This window comes from Phacochoerus africanus, chromosome 15 (assembly GCF_016906955.1).
Source record: "Phacochoerus africanus isolate WHEZ1 chromosome 15, ROS_Pafr_v1, whole genome shotgun sequence".
NCBI classification, from domain to species: domain Eukaryota; kingdom Metazoa; phylum Chordata; class Mammalia; order Artiodactyla; family Suidae; genus Phacochoerus; species Phacochoerus africanus.
Genome location: NC_062558.1, coordinates 128,168,448 through 128,188,445, shown reverse-complemented (window position 1 = coordinate 128,188,445; position 19,998 = coordinate 128,168,448). Strand labels below are relative to the sequence as shown.

At 43.0% G+C, this 19,998-nt stretch overlaps 1 long non-coding RNA gene across 1 annotated transcript in view; it reads right to left on the bottom strand.

Moving 5' to 3' along the window:
- LOC125116659 (uncharacterized) overlaps window positions 1-19,998 on the bottom strand; it is a 60,251-nt gene that overhangs the window by 12,519 nt on the left and 27,734 nt on the right. The gene's annotated exons all lie outside the window — the stretch shown is intronic.

The window sequence follows — 19,998 nt, the reverse complement described above, 5'->3', positions numbered from 1 at the left end:
CTTTGGGCCAGGACATTGACCCAGGGATCGGATTGAGTTGCCTTTCATGCTGGTGGAAGCTTTGCCCTGATCTGGGGGTCCGACTCTGAGGAAGTGGAGGGAGCTGAGATAATGAGCAGGAATTCACTAGAAAGAAGATACGAACTATATGATTCTGAGTTGTGGAATCCTTGCTCCCCATTTCTCCCTCTCTGCCTCTTTCTCCCTGAGGGAGAGGTCATGAACGGGAAGCCAGGCTTCTCAGGAGCAAGTGGGCTGTCAGCTGGTGGCCATAAACCCCCAAAGAAGAGAGACAGGACCTCAAACTTCCCCTCTCCTTCCATTAACTACACAGGTATTAGGCACCACGGGGGGTCGCAAAACAGTGCAAATGTAACTGTGTCCAAATGGTGCCAGCTGGGGTTCTTTCAAGACTTAGACCTAGGAATCAATTGAGTATCCAGTCTTCTGCTGGTGCCCTTTCCACGAGGCCTGGGAGAGAGAGGAGAGCCCTCAAAATGGCATCAGATCCCTCGGTTCAAATCCTCGCCCTGTCATCCCCCCTGTGGGACCTTGGAATCGTTCACCTTCTCGGTCTCAGTTCTGTCATCCGTGGAATAGAAATGATGTTGTAAAAGGATTTTCTAACACAGGCCAGTAAAAACTTGATAGATATTTACTGCTTTTATGATTAATGGCCAATTGAAAAATCCCAGGGCCAGTCTGCATCTAGCTCCTCAAAAATCTGCCTCTCCTTCTCAGCTGTTTTTTTGTCTGGAAGATCTTCTGTACAGCGGCCCTGGCTGCCCCAGACTTACGTCCTTCTAGATACAAGTCTTCTATAAAGGAGGGGCTTGTTTCTAGATAGCTCTGGCTGGAGCCCCTGAATTTGCTATGACTGGTTCTCATTAGGCTCCATTGAGGCCAGAGGGATGTGAGATTCTGATTAGCCAGACCTGGTCACATGCTCACCCCTGGAGCTTGGAGGTTGGAATCCACTCTCCACTAAACCTTGTAAATTGAGAACCCCTGAGCAAGGCTTGGCTTGGAGGCTAAGAGTGGAAGAATGGGAACTGACTACTCAGTAGGACGAAGCAATGTCAGACATCAAGGGTTGTAATTATTATCCTGCTTTTCAGAATGAGAAAACTGGGGTCCAGAGCTAATACGAAACTTCCTCCAAATCACACCGAGAATTGACGAGAAACTTCCTACATTATTTAACCTTCATGCTCCAAGTAATACCTGTGACACTGGGTCGCCAGCTACTGTGTCCTGAAAAAAACAAATCACAATTTCTATCTCCATTCGTGGGGAGACCGGTTCTAGGAAGGATGTTTGTAACTCAGCAGGCTTTCCTCTGAATAAGCATACCATCTGCTCTGTGGACTAAAGAAAGCGCCACATCCTTCCCCACGAATGAAGCTCAGAGTCATCCTCCCTTCAACAGCTCCCCCCTTTTCCTTTTTACTTTAACTGGGTTAGAATTGAAACATTATTGTACTAACTATTAGTTTCAAGGAAAAATTGTAATTGCTTCTAGATCCACTCATTGGTTTCAAGAGCACTTTAACCTTTACCTTTCTCAGTAAAAAAGGAGGCTCGCTGAGCGGTGAATCTAACAAGACCGTCATTTATCGCTGGCAGAGTTCATTAGTCAATTGTAACAGTTTAATTATTAGCATTTTAATGCATGAGCATTTAACCAGTCAGAACAACAAGCTTAGGCATACAGAACAAGACTTCTTCAACAGAGCTGAATTAACCTGCACAATTGTTTGTATTGTGGTATGTTATTAAAACAAGATGATTAAAATGAAAGAAACAAATAGGTCCAGACATTTAAGCCAACAAACCAGCATTTGGCTGAACAGTATTGAGGGCATACTTTTTTTTTAAGCTTGAATTTTCAATTTTAAAGATTTAGTTTTATTTTTCCTGTTCCAAATTTTAGGCGTAAACAATATAAAGAGGATCCATTTAGATGCATTGATTGTGATTGGTGCCTTTAAGAGAAGAGAGCAAGAAGACCCAAAGGAGGAAGCCTGCAAATGGCCTTGAGTGACCCAGCCTGGGAGTTCTGTGCTGGGGGTTCCATGGCCCTTAATTCTAGCTGCACAAAAGAATCATCTGGAGGGTTCTTTAAACTGTTGCATCCAAGCTGCACCTCCAGAGAATCTGACATTCGGATGGTCCAGAGTAGGTGTTTTGTTTTGTTTTCTCCAAACTCCCAGGCCATCCTAACATGCAGTCAGGAATGGGAACCAGGCTCTACCTCCATGAGCCGAGGTGGATCCCTTAACCATATCTGTCAAATAAGAATCAGGCTTGTCAAGGCTCCCAGCAGCTCCGCTCACAATAGCCAAAAAGTAGAAACAATCCAAATGCTCATCAACAAATGAATGGATAAACAAATCCATGCATACAATACATACAATGGGGTACATACAATGGGATATCATTCAGCCTTAAAAAAGGAATAAATCCTGATATATGCTACAGCGCATGCATGCGTAGGGGACTTGTAAAGACCTCACAGTAAGTGTAAGAAGCTACAAAAGGACAAACATTGCATGACTCCATTCATGTGAGATTCCTGAGATAGTCAAATTCATAGAGACAGAAGGAAAATTAGAGGTTACTTGGCTCCGGGGGAGGGGAGGGAATCAGGGGCGGGAGGGATCCCTCCTTACTGGCTTGAGAGTTCTTGTTTGGGTTGATGACAAAGTTCTGGAGATGGATATGGTGATGGCTTCGCAGTGTTGTAAATGTACTTAAAGCCACAGAATTGTACTCTTGCGAAGGCTAAAAAGGATAATTTTTATATGATGTATATTTTACCAAAATTTAAAAATGGAAAAAAAGGAATGAGCCTTGCCATATTAACCTCGTAGAATCAATGTGTGTTGTCACATGAGATTGTGGAGCGAAGCCTTTGGTGAGTTTAAAATGATGCATATATTTAAGATGGTAGTAATATTCTTTAATTATTTGTTTTAATCATTTTGTTTTAATAAGAGGCTACAATATAAACAGCTGAGGAGGTTAATTAATAATGTCAAACTTAAATGAGTATAATTAATGTCACTCAGCAAAGGCCTTCACTGGACTCAAAACATATTTTCTCCTGGGGGTAATCGTGGACTGGTTTTTCTAAACAGTTTCTCCTTTGAGTGGGAAGCAGGAACCATTAGAGACGATGGGAAGAAATGGAGAGTCTTGCATTTTTCATGTGAAGCTGGATATTTACAGCTTGGTTTCATGTGTGGTCCATAGCACCCCCACCCTGGCCTCTCGGAAGAAGAGGTCTGCAATGGCCTTGCCTGTGATGGATGCTGAAATGGACAAAGTGCAACAAGCAACAGTCCTAAGAGCCATCATTTGTGAACTTTTTCCTAAATGCCAGGTTTCTGTGGAAATATGCTTGGGGGTGGTTGGAAGGATGGATGAGCAAAGAGGAAGTAGGCAACCTCCTGTCCATGACCAGGCAAGAACAAATTCAGAATCCCAAAGAATTTTCTATTACATCTTTATTTTTAATTTTTCATTTTCTTTTTTGGCCACCCCTTGGCATATGGAGTTCCCGAGCCAGGGATCAGATCTGACCTGCAGTTTAGTTTACTCAGCAGCTGTGACAATGCCAGATCTTTAACTCATTGTGCCAGGCAGGGATCGAACCTACATCCTAGCGCTGCAGACACACCACCAATCCCACTGCACCACAGTGCGGCATACAGAGGTTCGCAGGCTAGGGGTCCAATCAGAAAGGTAGCCGCCAGCCTACACCACAGCCACAGCAATGAGGGATCCCAACCAGGTTCTCTAGTCGGGTTTGCTAACCACTGAGCCACGGCAGGAACTCCAGTTCTTCACGCCTGATTCAAGCACTGTAGTTCAAGCCAGAGAGTCTGTGGGTTGGTGAGGATTTGGGCCTGACTCTAGGGCATGAAGATGTCATTGGCCATTCGGTGAGCAGAGAGAACTCCCCTCACTCCCCTCTCTCATGTCCTCTCTCCTCTCCAACCATCCTTGCTGGTTCTTTTAAACCCTTGCCCTTCCCAGCCCCACGCCTCATGCAACAAGATCCTGCAAAGAGAAGAGGGAAAGCAGAGCATTCTCAGGATACTCTGCCTCCGAGGTTATTGAAGGTTAGGCGGGGCAGAATAACCTTGTGCCTTTTTGTGCTAGAGCAGCTGATGACTCCTTCTCAGCTTTGAGTTATAAGCTATGAAATGTAGCAAACCCCCTCCTATTATTTACACAAAGACCGCCAGCCTCCCAGAAGCGCAGGGTTGGTGGGCAGGTGAGGGAGAACCTTTCTTATCATATTTTATTTATTTTGATTAATTTAAATGGTGCCTTGTTGACCTATGTTCTAAAGAGTTTAATGCAGCTTGCAAAGCTGGATCCATCATAACAAGATAAAATAATTTAATTAAGAAAGAAAATGGAGTCAATATAGGGCAGGGATAGAAAATACCATAACAGGACACCATAAGGGATGAAGAAGGGATTCAGGTGGGGGTGAAGGAACTTACAAACCAAGGGTCCACAAGAAGAGGTTTGGTTTCACCTCTTTTCCTCTCATCATTCCATCTGGAAGAGTGCCAGGACCTGGGCAAGGCTGCCAAGCACACAGTGAGTCTACATGCCAGGGGAGGAAGGTTTCTGCTGGCCTGCCTTCTTACCACGTAAAAGCGGGAGAGGCTCTATGGAGCTTGGGGAAAAACAGACCACTTAGATGACTGAGCTTAGGATGCCAACTATTTATAGAAGTTGCTGGGAAATGCCAGGACCCAGCACTTAGAGACATGCAGGAAATTGCAGCCCCTTCTGTTGGAGCAATGACTGTGGCTGGTTAGGTTGATAGATCCCCTCCCACTGGAGATGGGAAATTTGGGATGGAGATGCCCAGCCTCAGCCAGCTCACTGCCAGACAAGCTGAGAGGAATGTCCAGAGAAATTTTCAGCCAACACTGCTTGTTCCTCCACTTCAAGAGAAAAATCTGCCATCAAGACAAGAATGAAGCTAAAACATGAAGGGGATGCCACAGAGCCTCCCATGTTTGTAAAAGTGGGTCTCAGATTTCCATATGAAATTTCCAACAAGGAATACAGAGGGGAAAATATGATTATATTCATGAACTAAAAATAAACTTAAGTAAAGCTCAGTGATTTCCAACCTTAAAACTAGAATTTCCCCCAGGAATCCTCATAGAAAGTTCTAGGTGTGATGTAAGGAACACCATCCTCAATCAACTCCTTTGATGAATGTCCTGTGGTTTCTTTCTCCTGTGGTTCACACACTCAAGGACATGTGTAGATCTGCCTTAATTTAAGAGTAGATTTTAGAGCTATCCTCTCCAAGGTCATAGCCATTAGCTACTGAGGCTATTTAAATTTATTTATTTATTTAGGGTCTTTTTAGGGTCACACCCATGGCATATTGAGGTTCCCAGGCTAGGGGTATAATCAGAGCCAATGCCACAGCCACAGAAATGCGGGATCCAATCCACATCAATGCGGGATCCAAGCCACATCTGTGACCTACACCACAGCTCACGGCCATGCTGGATCCTTAACCCACTGAGAGGTGCCAGGGAACGAACCTGCATCCTCTTGCGTGTTAGTTGGGTTCACTAACTGCTGAGCCACAACAGGAATTCCAAATTAACTTAAATTATATTTAAAATTAATTAAATTTAAAATGAAGTTCTCAGTCATGCTAACCACATGTCAGGTGCTCAGTAGCCACACATGGCCAGTGGCTACAGCACTGAACAGCACAGAGGTAGAAAATTTCCATCAGAATGTTCCATTTGACGGCATCGTTTAGGGTGTTTTAGGGTCTCGAGGATGAGTCAAACACCCATCACTTTGCTCTAAGTATTACGTCCCTTAACATAAGTTTGATGATGGAGTGGCAATGAGCTTGAGCTGTTCTGCCTTGTCAGGTACCTACCATTTGGGTTTCCAGTTGGGTCCACAGATACGTGCCTTAAGCTACAGATGAGCAAGTAAAAGATCCACCAAATGTCCTGAGAAAACTGAGGGGCTGACTAAAGCACATACCTGAAAGGAGGGTCATCCCACCTCTGCCCAGAGGTGAGCCCCAGAGAGCCTGCAGCTGGGCCAGATACTCCTCAGAATGTGACTTTGGTTCTGGGCTGACACCCAGATGGATCAGCAGTAAAGGTTCTCATGATCCACCATCTGGCATGTTGGCTGAGAAGTTTCCTAAAGCACATGGAACCAAGTCCCACCCAGGTTTTCATTTCATCTCAGTAACACTGTCATCTCCATCTATGTTTGACAACAGAACTTTCTGGAATGTTCTCCAAGGCAAACCAGCTACAAAATGTACCCTACAAGGAAAGTTAGGATGTAAGCATTACAAAGAGTGATTTTTAACTCCCTCTTTCCCATTGGCCGACTTTCTCAGGAATGTTCATTTGCCTAGGGAATGACAGCGGGAGGGGGCGCTCTTTCTATGAATCTTACCACCATGGACAGGCCATTCTTCAGTATTGACTGTGTTTCAGGGCCACTGCATACTCTCCAGGATGCCACTGGCCCATTAATGACTGAAGTTCAAGTTCATGAAGTTGGATAATGAGTTTCCTACCTTGGAATGGAGTTAGCATTTTTCCGTGACTGGTATTCCCAAAGATCAAAACCCACATTGCCAGCCTCCCCAAATTCTGTCAGCTCTCAACAGGCTGCATTACCAGCAAAGAAGCTATTGTGAACATTCCCTTTGTTGCCAAATCTAGAATGTGTCCTTATCCTTCTCCTCAAACACATGTGAATTCTGCACCCCAGGAATTCTGGGAGATCCCATGGACATAGGAAGATTTGGCTCAGGAGACTGGAAAATCTTCTGTCCTCAAAAGGGGCTTAAAGAAACAAAAGAGATAATGTCTCAATCTCAAGCAAATGTTTTAATATTTAAAGTCTAGACATAATTTAGTACCATCTGTCTAGAAAATACTGGGGGAAAAACATCTACCAGGTCATATGCTACTTTTGTGCATGGCATTTCACATAAAATATGAAAAAAAGATTCTCAGAGTGAACACATTCCCACTTTACAGAAAGTATGCAGGTTCCAAGTACACCAAGATTTGTCTGGATCACATAGTCCATTTTCCAAATGAAATTTTTGTACTTGGTTTGAAGCTTCCACTCCAGCCCATAGCATCCTACTTAATGCATGATGCATGACTAACTCAATCACAGAACCTACTCCCAAGTGTTCACGACATTTTGCATGTTCACACACACTAAAACCTCCTCCTTCAAACAGATCCACCCATAGAGGAGTCTGTACCCTCACATCAAATGGGTCATGCTGGAGAAAGACATCTGTCAATATGTTGAGGTCCCAGGTCCCCCAGAGTTTTGGAGAGAAGCTGGCATTCTGGCCACTGCTGTCTAATGTACTATTGACCACTGCATAGGTCTTTGATGACTGATGATGGGAAAGGATTTCAAATTGTGCTTGTGATCCCAGAGAGCTAATATTTCCAGGTTCAAGACAGCATCCTATCCCATGAATTGATGGCTGTGGTATGTATATGTGTGACACATTCATATACATTAAAATGCAGAAAGGATAAAAAATATACAGCATAGCTCGAGAAGCCACACCAGTTATTCAGCACCTTTATTCACAGGAGGATGTTACTTCACCCCCCCCTTAACTGCCAGTTATTTTTGGACTTCAGCCTAAACCATCATTTCCTTAGGAAGCCTTTCCAGAAGACTCTGTATCTCCCACCAAGACTAGGTTGCATTGCTCCCTTGTAAGATCCTACCCTTCCTCTGACCAATGTACACCATATGTGTAATCACATTGTCAGGGTCAGTCTTCCCTGTTAGAGTATAAGGGCCATGGGGACAGGGAGGGTTTCTAGAGAGTTCACTACTCTATCTTCAGGATCTAGGGGAACAAATGGCAAGTAGCGTGTACACAGTAAAGATGTATGGAATGACAGAACCCATCTAAGCTCCCACTTCTGAGCATCTCTATAAAAAGGTTCTGATTGCACAAAGAGAGGACCACTCTGGGGAATCAGAGGAAATACTTCCCTAAGAAACAGGTACTACAAAAAGCAGGAGAAATTTTTAAGAATTATCTAATTTGTATTCTCAACACCATATCAAGAGCGAGCGACAATTTTAAAAAGAACGTCAGAGATCAGAAAATTCTATTAAATGATGGGAAGCACAATGGCTGAACTTAAAGCAACAGGTAGCCGTAGTTGAATACTTTTAAATTTTTAAGTCATGAAATATAAAATAAGGTCATGAAATGTTCCCAGAATAAAGAGGTGAACATATTGAAAGACTGTTTTTTACATGATTCAATAGATTCAATTATCATTTATCAAGGATGTCAATGTAGATATCCAAAAAGATGGAAGATGCAAAATAATCTGACAAATAGTAGAAGAAAATTTTATAAAACTTTTTAGAAAAGAGGAAAAGAAGAGAAGGAAATAAGTCTTTCAATACAAAGGGGTCCCTGAAGATCAGGCACTATTAATGAAAATAGCCAAGATATGGAAATATTCTGGTAATTAGGGTTTAGTCTAGGTTAGGGGAAATTCTATAATCCCATCCAAGAAAAGAAAACCTATCTGGTCTCAAAATTCTCCTCAGCCCCCGAGTTCCCGTTGTGGCTCCGGGGGTTACGAACCCAACTAGTTTCCATGAGGATGCAGGTCTAATCCCGGCCCTCACTCAGTGGGTTAAGGATCCGGCGGTTTGCATGAGTTGTGATGTAGGTTGCAGACTCAGCTCGGATTCCACATTGCTGTGACTGTGGTGTATGGTGGCAGCTGTAGCTCCAATTTGACCCCTAGCCTGGGACTTCCATGTGCCGCAGGTATGGCCCTAAAAAGTGGGGGAAAAAAATTCTCCTCAGCCACACAAAGCAAAAAAAGATTGTACAGCACTGGCCGTTGAGGTGTTTTCCTTTACCCCTTAGGGAAAAAAGAAAGAAAGACTATACAAAATTTAAAGGACCCAAATCATAAATATACAGCTCAACCAATTTTCAAAAATAAGCACCCAGTTAAGACCAGAATATGACCATTGCACAGAACCCCATCACACCCCCAAAGCCACTTTATATCCCAAAGAGTAACTACTCTCCTGACTTCTAACACCATAGGTTATTTTAGCCTATTTTAGAATTTTATATGTATAGGTGGAATCATTCAGTGTGTAGGCTTTTGTTGAAGTCTGGCTTCTTTTGTTGGATGTTTTGTTTTTGCTCGTAGTTACAGTTTGTTCACTCTCATTGACACATAGTATTCCATTGTATGAATATCCTGCAATTCATCCATTCTCCTGCTGGTGGACATTTCATTAATGAATGTCAGTTGTCTTTTGCTGAACATATATATGCATTTCAGCTGAGTATATACCTAAAAGTGGAATTGTTACATCATAGGTAGACATATGTTTAAATTAAATGATTGCAGTCAAATTGTTTTCTAAAGTGACTGCACCAATGTATAATCCTGTCAGCAATAGATGAGGGTTTCCGTGGTGCCACGTCCTTCCAACATGTGGGATGCCTGTCTTTAATTTTAGTCATTTAGTCAGTGTAATGGTATCACATTATGGTTTTAATTTATATTTTCCTGATGACTAATAAAGCTTAGAACATTTTATATGTTTATTGGCCATTTGAATATCCTCTTTGAAATGTCTGTTTCAAATAATAAAAGCCTTTTACAACTAATATTGCTTTGTCTTAATTACTCGCATTTTATATCTTGATATCTGGTAGTATAAGTCCTTCACATTTGCATTTCTTCTTCAAGATTGTCTTGGCTTTTCTTGGCCCTTGAGTTTCCACATAAATTTTAGAATCAGATTGTTGATTCTGTGGGGTGGGGGTGGGGGAACTTTCTAGAATTTTGTCAGGATGGTGTTTAATCTACAGATGAATTTTGGGAAAATCAACATCTTTACACTATAAAGTCTCCCAATCCATGAACATAGAATATCTTTCCATTTACTTAGATCTCCTTTAATTTATTTAAATCAGGGGTTGTTATTCAGAGTTGAGGTCTTGCACAGCTCTTTTAAGATTAATTCCTGGACAGGAAGTTTGAGGTTGGTAGATACAAACAACTATATTTAGAATGGACAAGCAATGAAGTTCTACTGTACAGTGCAGGGAACTATGTCCAATCGCTTGGGGTAGAACATGATGGAAGATAGTATGAGAAAAAGAATGTGTATATATAAAATGACTATGCTATACAGCAGAAACTGACATAGCACTGTAAACTGACTATACTCAAAAAAAAAAAAAAAAAGATTAGGCATTCCCGTCATGGCGCAGTGGCAACAAATCCAACTGGGAACGATGAGGCTGTGGGTTTGATACCTGGCCTCGATCAGTGGGTTGAGGATCCAGCATTTCCATGAGCTGTGGTGCAGGTCGAACACGTGGCTCAGATCTGATGTTGCTGTGGCTATGGTTAGGCCGGCAGCTGTAACTCCAATTGGACACTTAGCCTGGGAACCTCTGTATGCCATGGGTGTGGCCTAAAAAGCAAAAATAATAATAAATAAATAAGATTCATTCCTATGTGTATGATGTCTTCGAACATTACCACAACAATAGACAAATCAATAGATGCTCTACTCTATTCTGGAGGGCTGAAAATATTTTATCTCTTAATCTGAATGTTTATACAGATGTGTATAATTGTCAAATCTATTTGTACTCTTAATTAATTTACTTCATTCATTTTCTTTATGTTTGCTTTACTACAACAAACTGGTATGAAAAAGAAAACTATGGAGTGCCATTGTGGCGCAGAGGAAACAAATCCAACAAGTATCCATGAGGATGCAGGTTCGACACCTGGCTTGCTCAGTGGGTCAGGGATCCAGCATTGCCGGAGCTGTGGTGTAGGTTGAAGACTCAACTCAGATCCCACATTGCTATGGCTGTGGCGTAGGCTGGCAGCTGTAACTCCTATTTGACCCCTAGCCTGGCAACTTCCATATGCCTCAGGTATGGGTTTAAAAAGCAAAAAAGAAAGAAAGGAAGGAAGGAAGGAAGGAAGAAAAGAAAAACATGTAAAAGATATGGAAGATAATGCAAAGTAGAAGAAATATACTGCTAATAAAAGATGTAAATTACAATCAGGTACAAAAATTTTTGAAAAATTAACAAAGTTTTCTTCTTTTGTGATATTAATAATATAATAACCATAAGGTTACAAGGAAGCAGTTACTTTTATACTAGTGAAAGAATAAATTGGTATAACCTTACTGAAGGGCAAGTTGGCAAAAGACCTAAAAATGTGCATACAAGTCCACTAGAAATTCCACTTCAAAAAATTCAATTTTAAAAACTTATCTTGGCTATAGCATAAATTTAGCTATTAGCATATTCACTGAAAATTTGTCTAAGATAATAAACTACTGAAATCTATATAATACTAGGGAATTAATAAGGCATGATATATAATAATGAAGAAATGTCAACAATTCAAAATTATGACAAATGGCGCTCCCGTCGTGGCTCAGCAGAAACAAATCTGTCTAGCATCCACGAAGACACAGGTTCGATCCCTGGCCTTGCTCAACGGGTTAAAGATCCAGCATTGCCGTGAGCTGTGGTGTGGGTCACAGATGCGGCTTAGATCCTGAGTGGTTATGGCTATGGTGTAGGCCAGCAGTTATAGCTCTGATTTTCCCCCTAGCCTGGGAACCTCCATATGCCACAGGTGTGGCCCTAAAAAGATAAAAATAAATAAATAAGTAAAATTTTTAAAAAATTAAAAATAAAAAAATATACATTATGACAAAGAAGTTGATGTAGGAAGGGTTCTCAATGCAATATTCATCAAAAGAAAAAGTCTACCATAGTGATCATTCAAGAAGGTCCCAATTTAAGTTTTAAAATTTAAATTTATATATCTCATCACAGGAAAAAAAATGTCTAACTATGTGAGATGATAGATATTATTGTGGTAATCATTTCGCTATATAAAACATGTCAAATAGGGAGGTCCCATCATGGCAGAGTGGAAACAAATCCAACTAGTATCCATGAGGATGAGGGTTTGATCCCTGGCCTCACTCAATGAGTCAGGAATTCAGCTTTGCTGTGAGCTGTGGTGTAGGTCACACACCACCTACACCAGCTCGGATCCCCGGTTGCTGTGCCTGCGCTGTAGGCCAACAGTTGTAGCTCTGATTCAACCCCTAGCCTGGGAATCTCCATATGCCATGGGTGCAACCCTAAAAAGCAATATATAAATATATATATATATACACATATATATATTTATAAAAGCAATATATACATATAAAATCATGTTGTACATCTTAAATGTATATGATTAGAGGTCAATAAAACTGGGAGAAAATGCTTAAATATTATAAATAAAATGCTGTATATGTAATTGGAAAAAAGACAAGAAGGCTATACAACTAAGTGTCTATAGTGACTATTTCCGTGAATTGAGATCATAGGCAATATTTTCATTTTTCTTCTTCTTGTGCCTTCACTTTCCCTAAATATTTAGCAATGCACATGCATCACTTCTATACTCACAAAAATAGTATTCTCAGAAATTATAAGAGAAAATAGTATGTAAAAGCATATGCTAATAGATTTGAACAACCCAATGAATAAAACTCTTGTCAAGAAGTAGAAATTGCCTGAAGAAAAATTATATTTATATATGTAGAGAAACACACCCATCTTTGATTGGGAGTGGGAGTGATTTCTTTTCCCAAGAAAGCTTTTAGTTTTCAAGCTTTCTCCAGGAGAGAGATGATAGATAGATAGATAGATAGATAGATAGATAGATAGATAGATAGATAGATAGATAGATAGATAGATAGATAGATTTAAAAAAAGCCATGGAAACTAAAAACAATGAACAGTGGTAGTTTCCTGCTCTGTTGGAGTATGAGCTTTGTGTGATACCATAGACATCCTGCAATGTTCTGGACACAGATACAGAATCACTCTCCCTCCCCAAACAAGCTCTCTTCCAGACAGCTCTCTTCCCACAGCCCCTACCAGCAGTTTTCACCTGTATTCCCACGTGGCAACTCCCCATTGAAACAGGCATTATTCTCTGGGTTTTTACAGGTGAGAAGACGTAACCCAGACAGGGTCGTCATTTACTTAAAGAGACCCAGGTACTAAAAAGGGAGGGAGGGACCTGAACCCAGGTCAGCCCACTTTCAAAGTCCATGTCTGTTTCACTTCGTGAGGGCTTTTTATTATCACCACAGCCATGACCACCAGATTTGCTGGAAACTCTTAAGCCCTGGTGCGGAGGGCCTCCTTCAAGGTAAATACAGTCTGTTTGGAATGCACCAGCTTTATTGAAAAATATTACTGAAATCAAAGCATTTTGCACTACTTTATTCATTATTTTTATGGTACTCCAGGATTTTTGTGGGATTTGTTTTTCATTTCACTCTGTAAGCCTGCCAGTACTTTAAAGCAATATTTCAACTGAAGGAAAAAAACAGTTTTCTGGGTTTTGTTTTTTTTTTTTAAGCAAAAACTCAGCAATGTTTTCCATCCTTTTTTCATACAGTTCTGGGAAATTCTCCCTTCCTGCCCCCCCTTACCCCATGTCCCTCCACCCTGATCCCCATAAAGTGCAGATTTCAGACTCAAGCTACTGTTTAAAAGTCCCCATGTGTTCAAAAGAAATTCGGTTTGTAGCTGCAAAGTTTTGAGATGTTAACTATATCACTGGGCAGTTCCACCTGAGACGTCACAAATCATTCTGATTCACAGGCCACAAGAGCACACGCGCTGTGGTCCCCGAGCATCAGGGCCTCTGTGGCCTTAAAAGATGACAAAGGGGCTGCAGGGAGATAGGTTCCAGGACCCGCCAGGCCACAGAGATCTCTGAAATGAGACTGGACTGTGGACCCACCCTTTCCTTTTAATAATGCCCACTGTGTTTACAATGGGCACCAGGCACTGCTGGCCCTTGAGAAGCTTACAATCCAGGTTGGGTTCCCAGCAGGTATATTTTACAAAGAGCATTCCATTCTGCTTTTGCAAAGCAATCCTGTGATACTGTGGTTTCAGAGGGTGCTCCCTGGAGCACTAGGAATGCCTCCCAGGTGTCCTGGGGGCTTGAGAGAGCAGAGGAGTAGGTGGCAGGGAATGGTTGGAGAGGTGAGAATTCTCGGCCCACAACCCCAGCCCTCATTCCAGCCGCAAGAGCTCTGCTGTGATCTGTTTCATGTACTTGGATTCCCCATCAGTTTTGTTTTGGACCAAAGACAACGTGGCTTTAAAAAAGAAAATTCGAAATGAGACACAGCAGGATGGGAAAAGAGGGCTTCCCTGCTCATTAGATCATGGAGAGCATTTTCAGTCTACAAGGGCCCAGAAGGACCCTCCCCAGCCTAAACTCCTCTTTTAATAGCTGGGGAAATTGCAGACCAGAGCAAAGGAGAGAGACACGGTCAGGTCACAGAGTTGTCTCAACAAATGTCGTGGCCAAAAATTAGGAAGAGTCCGTGTAGCTTGTCCATCCCGGAAAACTCAGCCGCGGGGTTTTAGTAAGCAAATCATATCTCCAAAATGCACTGACTTACTTAAGTCCTGCTTCTTTTCAAAACACAGAAATAAGTAGGAGTAGCAACCTGAGAGCGTGCATTATGATTGGATGTTGAAATTAATCTTGGGCTTCCCGCCACTCAAGGTAAAAGGAGAGATCCACTCGGTTCCAGGGTTGTTAGGGATGAGGAAACACCAACTCTTTAAGGGAGATGATTTCTCGAAGAAATGTTCTTGGCTGTGATATGATAATAAAAAAGACTCACATAGTAACAAAGGCGTGGGCTTTGAAAGTGGGCTGACCTGGGTTCGAGTCCCTCTTCCCCCTTATATTACCTGGGCCTCTTTAAGTAAGTGACCATTCTGTCTGGGTTGAATTTCCTCACCTGTAAAAATCCAGAGAATAATGCCCGTTTCAATGGGAAGTTTATATGAGGGAACACAGGCGAGAGCTACTGATTGGGTATGTAGGCTCTGGGACCCAGCTTGTGTGGGGAAAGATAGGGATTCTGTATTTGTGTCCAGAGCATTGCAAGCTGTCTGTGGGGTCACACAAAGCTCATGTTTCAACAGCGCAGGAAACTCGTGCTGTGTTCTTATTTTTAGGTTCCGTGGCTTTTTTTTTTATTATTATTATTATAAAATTAACTGTACTTCCTGAAGAAAGCTTGAAAACTAAAGATGGATGTTAAGAAGGAAAAGAAATCAGCCACAATCCCAATAAAATGTTGGGGTTTTTTTCTCTATGTATGGAAATATAATTTTTCTTTGGTCAATTTCTATTTCTTGACAAGAGTTTTATTCATTGGGTTGTTCAAATCTATTAGCATATGATTTTACATACTATTTTCTCTTATACATCCTTAGAATACTATTTTTGTGAGTGTCAGAGACATGCATGTGCATTGCTAAATATTTATAAAAGGAAGGCACAAGAAGAAATGAAAATATAACCTATGACCTCAATGCACAGAAATAGTCACTTTTCCTCTGTAAGAGCTGTGCTTTTCTTCTGGGGGCTACAGTGCTAAGTCCAAAGATACTAGTTTCCCGACTAGACTGACTCCATTTGGCCAGGTTACATGTTAATGGGTGAACTCACACACTGACATTTTATGAAATCACGAGTTTCATAAATGGAGAAATTGAAAACTCTTGTTTTCTCTTTTCTCATTTCTCAGGATTACAGCTGTTATCCCAAAATGTGCATTCTGTGTAACTTGTAACTGCAAGAAATACGAACTCCCAGAAGAAAAGAGCAGAGGGAAAAAGAACAAAACCTTTGCTGTTTGGGGACACTGATTATTCCACATACCATCTCATGATATTATCCAACACTATGGATTTCTGCTCTATGTTATTTTCTGTACTCAGTGAAACTCACACTGTGTCTCATCGCATCCTCTTTTGGCCTTGCCCACGGCATGTAGAAGTTCCCAGGCCAGGAATCCAACCTGCACCACAGCAGCAACTAGAGCCACTGCAGTGACAACACCAGATCCTTAACCCACTGCACCACAAGGGAACTCCTCTCAATGCATCCTTATCACACTGTAAAGTGGTTCCCAGTATCGCAGATACAGAAAAACTGAGGACTAACGAGGCTCAGAAGCTTGCGCAGGTTACAGGGATCTTTGGTTAAATACTCCAGCCAGACGTTGTGAGCCAGGCACAGATCGAGGCACTCCAAACGCCAACGCACACAGATCAAACCCCTGCCTCCAATGACCTCAGTCTCCAGATGGAGACAGCCAGTGATCAACAGACAAAAAAGAATAATAAGCAAACACAAATAAGAAAATTGCAACTGTGTCTCAAGCTGAGAAGGAAACAAACCAGAGGAAGTGATGGAAAGTAATAGAGAGTAGGAGGAGTTGGCCAGCTGCTTTCTGTGGGTAATCAGGGAAGGCCTCTCTGAGGAGGTGACTTTTATGCTGCACATGAAAGGTGAGAAGCAGCCAGTGAACCAAGGGCCACATGGGACCAGCAGAGCCTGGATCTGTTCCAGGTGGTTCAGGAGGCCTCAGATTACCTCCTGTCTAGTTGCTCTGACACCCCTTTGAAGTTGGCATTGTCCTCCATTGCACAATATGCATGCTGGGGCTCAGAGAGGTTGAGTGACTTGATCAGACCACACAGCCAATAGTAGTGAAGCAGGATTTTAATCCAGGACCACCTGCCCCAAACCTCTGCTCTTAGTATCCTTCTCATTAGATCTGATTCAAGGATTGATTTATCAGCTACCAGTTTCACTGGGTCAATTAGTTAAGCAGTTATTTGTGCATCTAACATTTTTATTCCTACTCAGCCACATCCCAAAGAGAGTTTAAGCCCCCAGATTCTCTGTTCTTTCTGGAGTTTCCTTCCGATAGACTGGATTGGTGGTACAGAAATCCATGAGGATGTCTTCCCAGTGTGCAAGTTCAGACTTTTTAAGAGATTCTGGCAGACAAGGGTGTCCAACAAGATGCTCAGGAAGCATCTCACTCTCTGTTGGGAGCTGTGGGCCACCCTACGGCCAGAGTTTCACAGCACGTGCTCCCCCAGGACGCTGTCGTTCAGTCTTCAAAAGGACCTACACATACTCAAGCCTCCCTTTTCCAGGCCCGCAAACTCAGCAAACAAACAAAAATTCTCCCACCTCCTCTGGTGATGCAGCAAATGCCCCAGGAGGGGCACGCAGCGTCCGTGTGCTCTGCTCCTCTGCCCTGCCCGTCTCTCTTGCCATCATTTTGAACGTGGATGTCATCACGAGAGCGTCCCTCCGCCCCTCCCAGCCCTGACTTGAGCTGCAAGGAGTGAAAGCAGTCCAGAGTGGCAGGGACTCTCTTTCAAACCTTGTGGCTCCTTTCCAAACCTGGTGGTTGATGAAATCCACTGCAACGACCTCGATGAAGTGCAGGAAAATGGGTCACTCCCTGAATTGCCAAGTCCACCCAAAATAGATACGTTACATCATTGCCACACAGGACCTGACTTACTCAATCAGGTGTGCAATTTGGGGGCTTTTCTAAGTAATTTGCCAGCTGAAAAAAGAGGCTGCCATTCAGGGAGCACTTATCAGCCAAGAATAACAGCCATCACCCATCACGTGTTCAGCCCTCAGCCCCTTACTCTGTTAACTCCGGAATTCTCACAAGAGCTCTGCAGAGATGGGGGTGGGGGTATTATCGCCATCCTTACGGAGAGGAAACCAAGGCACAGAGCCCCTGCCCCGCTTGTCTGAGGTCCCCAGCTAGAAAGGAGTAGGGACTGGGTCCAAGCCCCGAATGGCTGCCCAAGCTGGGTCTTGTCCAATTTGATGGCTGGGCAAAGTCAGAGGAGAAGGTTTCAGCCTGTTCCTTGTGCAAAACTCAGAACCTCATATCCAGCTGTCACTACAGACAGATGAGGAAAGATGGACATGGTAGCATGGACAATAGCAGGTGGTTTTTAGGTCCCCGTTTCACTTTTATGCATATAAACACTCTACACTGAAAAAAAAAAGTGGAGGGGGGCTGGACACAGGTAACAGAGAGTCGAGGATGTTAAAGTCTGTGTGTATGGAGCTCGGGGTAGTGGCTAGCAGCTGCCCCTGACATGTCCATCCCCACCTCTGACTGCCACGTCCTTTGTAGGGGGACAGGTCTCAGTTCCCCAGACCCTCAGGGGACTTTGAGCCACATCCACCAGGCGACCCTCCGGGAGACGGTGCTGTGTCCCTGGGCATGGCCAGGGCCTCTCCCCCCACCTCCCCCCATTCCCCCAGTTCCCAAACCCCCAGCTCCCAAAGGAAACGCCTCCCCAGACAGCCATCATTTTCTCAGGAGGTCACGTGTAAACACGGAGCTCTGGGTAACAGACCCAAAGTTTCTTTCCTCTACAGAGGTGGTTCCAAGAGCTTGCATTTTCAAGGTAGAAACTGGTTATCCTTGTAGGGACACAGCATTTTGTCGCCTGTTCTGAGGGAGACTGAGAGGGAGAGAAAAGCAGAGAGACACACAGGCTCCTTTCTCACGCTGCAGCCTTGGCCCAGGCCATGGAGGTTGGAGAAGCCTGAGCTTGGCCTCTCCCCTGCCCAGTGCCATCGGCAGTGGGAGTGAACAGGCCACACGATCCTCACGCACACCTAGGCACGTGTGGACATCAGCTCAGAGTCCAGGGGAAGACCCATAGACTCCTGGGTGCACCTGTTCCAAAGGGACCTTGGAGGCGGTCCATCTCAGAACTGCTGGATGGAAATGGAGCATGGGCCACATGTCGTTTCAAATTTCCTAATAGCCATAGTGAAAAATTAAATAAGTAAAAAGGAACAGGTGAAATTAATTTTAATATCTTATTTAACCTAGTGTATAGAAAATATTATCACCTCAGCATGCAATCAATATAAAAATGATTGATGTATTTTATGTCCTTTTTAATATACTAAGTTTTTGCATATTGTACACCCATAGTACACCTGAATTTGGACCCAGCCACATTTCAAAGGCTCAACTGGCACTTGTGGCCAGTGGCCTCCATTTAGGACAACATGGAGCACACACTGCTCCATCCGGATGGTCGTGGACCTTCTCAAGCGCCCAAGGAACCAGCTGGCTTCCTGCTAGCCAGCTGTGGTCATGGCAGCATCAGTCTCACCTGGAGCTCAGGAGAAATGCAGAACTTCAGGCCCCACCCAGAACCTATGTAAATCAGAATTCAAACGTTAACACGCTCTCCAGGTAATTCTTCTGCACAAGGAATTCTGAGAAGCCAGTTACCTGCTCTTAAATACTTCCAGTGGCAGGGGACACCCTAGCCCATCCCAAGGAAGCCCACGCCTCCCTTTACTTACTGGTTCCTAATTATTAGAAAAGCCTTTATCCTTTATCAAGTACCTATTGTCGATGAGCCAGGCACTGTGCTGTGTACCACATGAATTATCTCCTTAAAGCCCAGTGCTGGCCTGTGAGATGGGGGCTAATTTGGGCTCCCTTTTTATAGATGAAAGAACAGAGGTCCCACAAGCCCAGATAACTTACTGCAGATCACACAACTTGCCCATCTAAGGACTGATTTTCTCAGCCACTCACTGTACATGGCCTCCCCGTGCCTTCTGCCTGCTGGTTGCACCTGCACCTTACCCGCAGGCAATTTGGAACCCCGGAGACTTTTCCATCTTCAGCATAAAGGAAGGAGTTGTTGGTACTCAAGAGAGATAGTCTTCAGGACCATGGATTTATATCTGTGCAGGCCTCATTTATTACTGACTTCATTTCTTTTCGTTCAATATTTCATTTATTGCTTGAATAAACTCTGTTGGTACCTACCTAACTAGCATTTCCTTTCCTTATCAAAGTTTAGAATGCATATAGAAATGAAATGGGCAACTAAGCAAATAGGTAGAAATTAATAAAAGTCAAATGATGTCATTAGACAGCTCAAAGTTTCCTGGTTTCCAATTAAATAAGGTACATGGT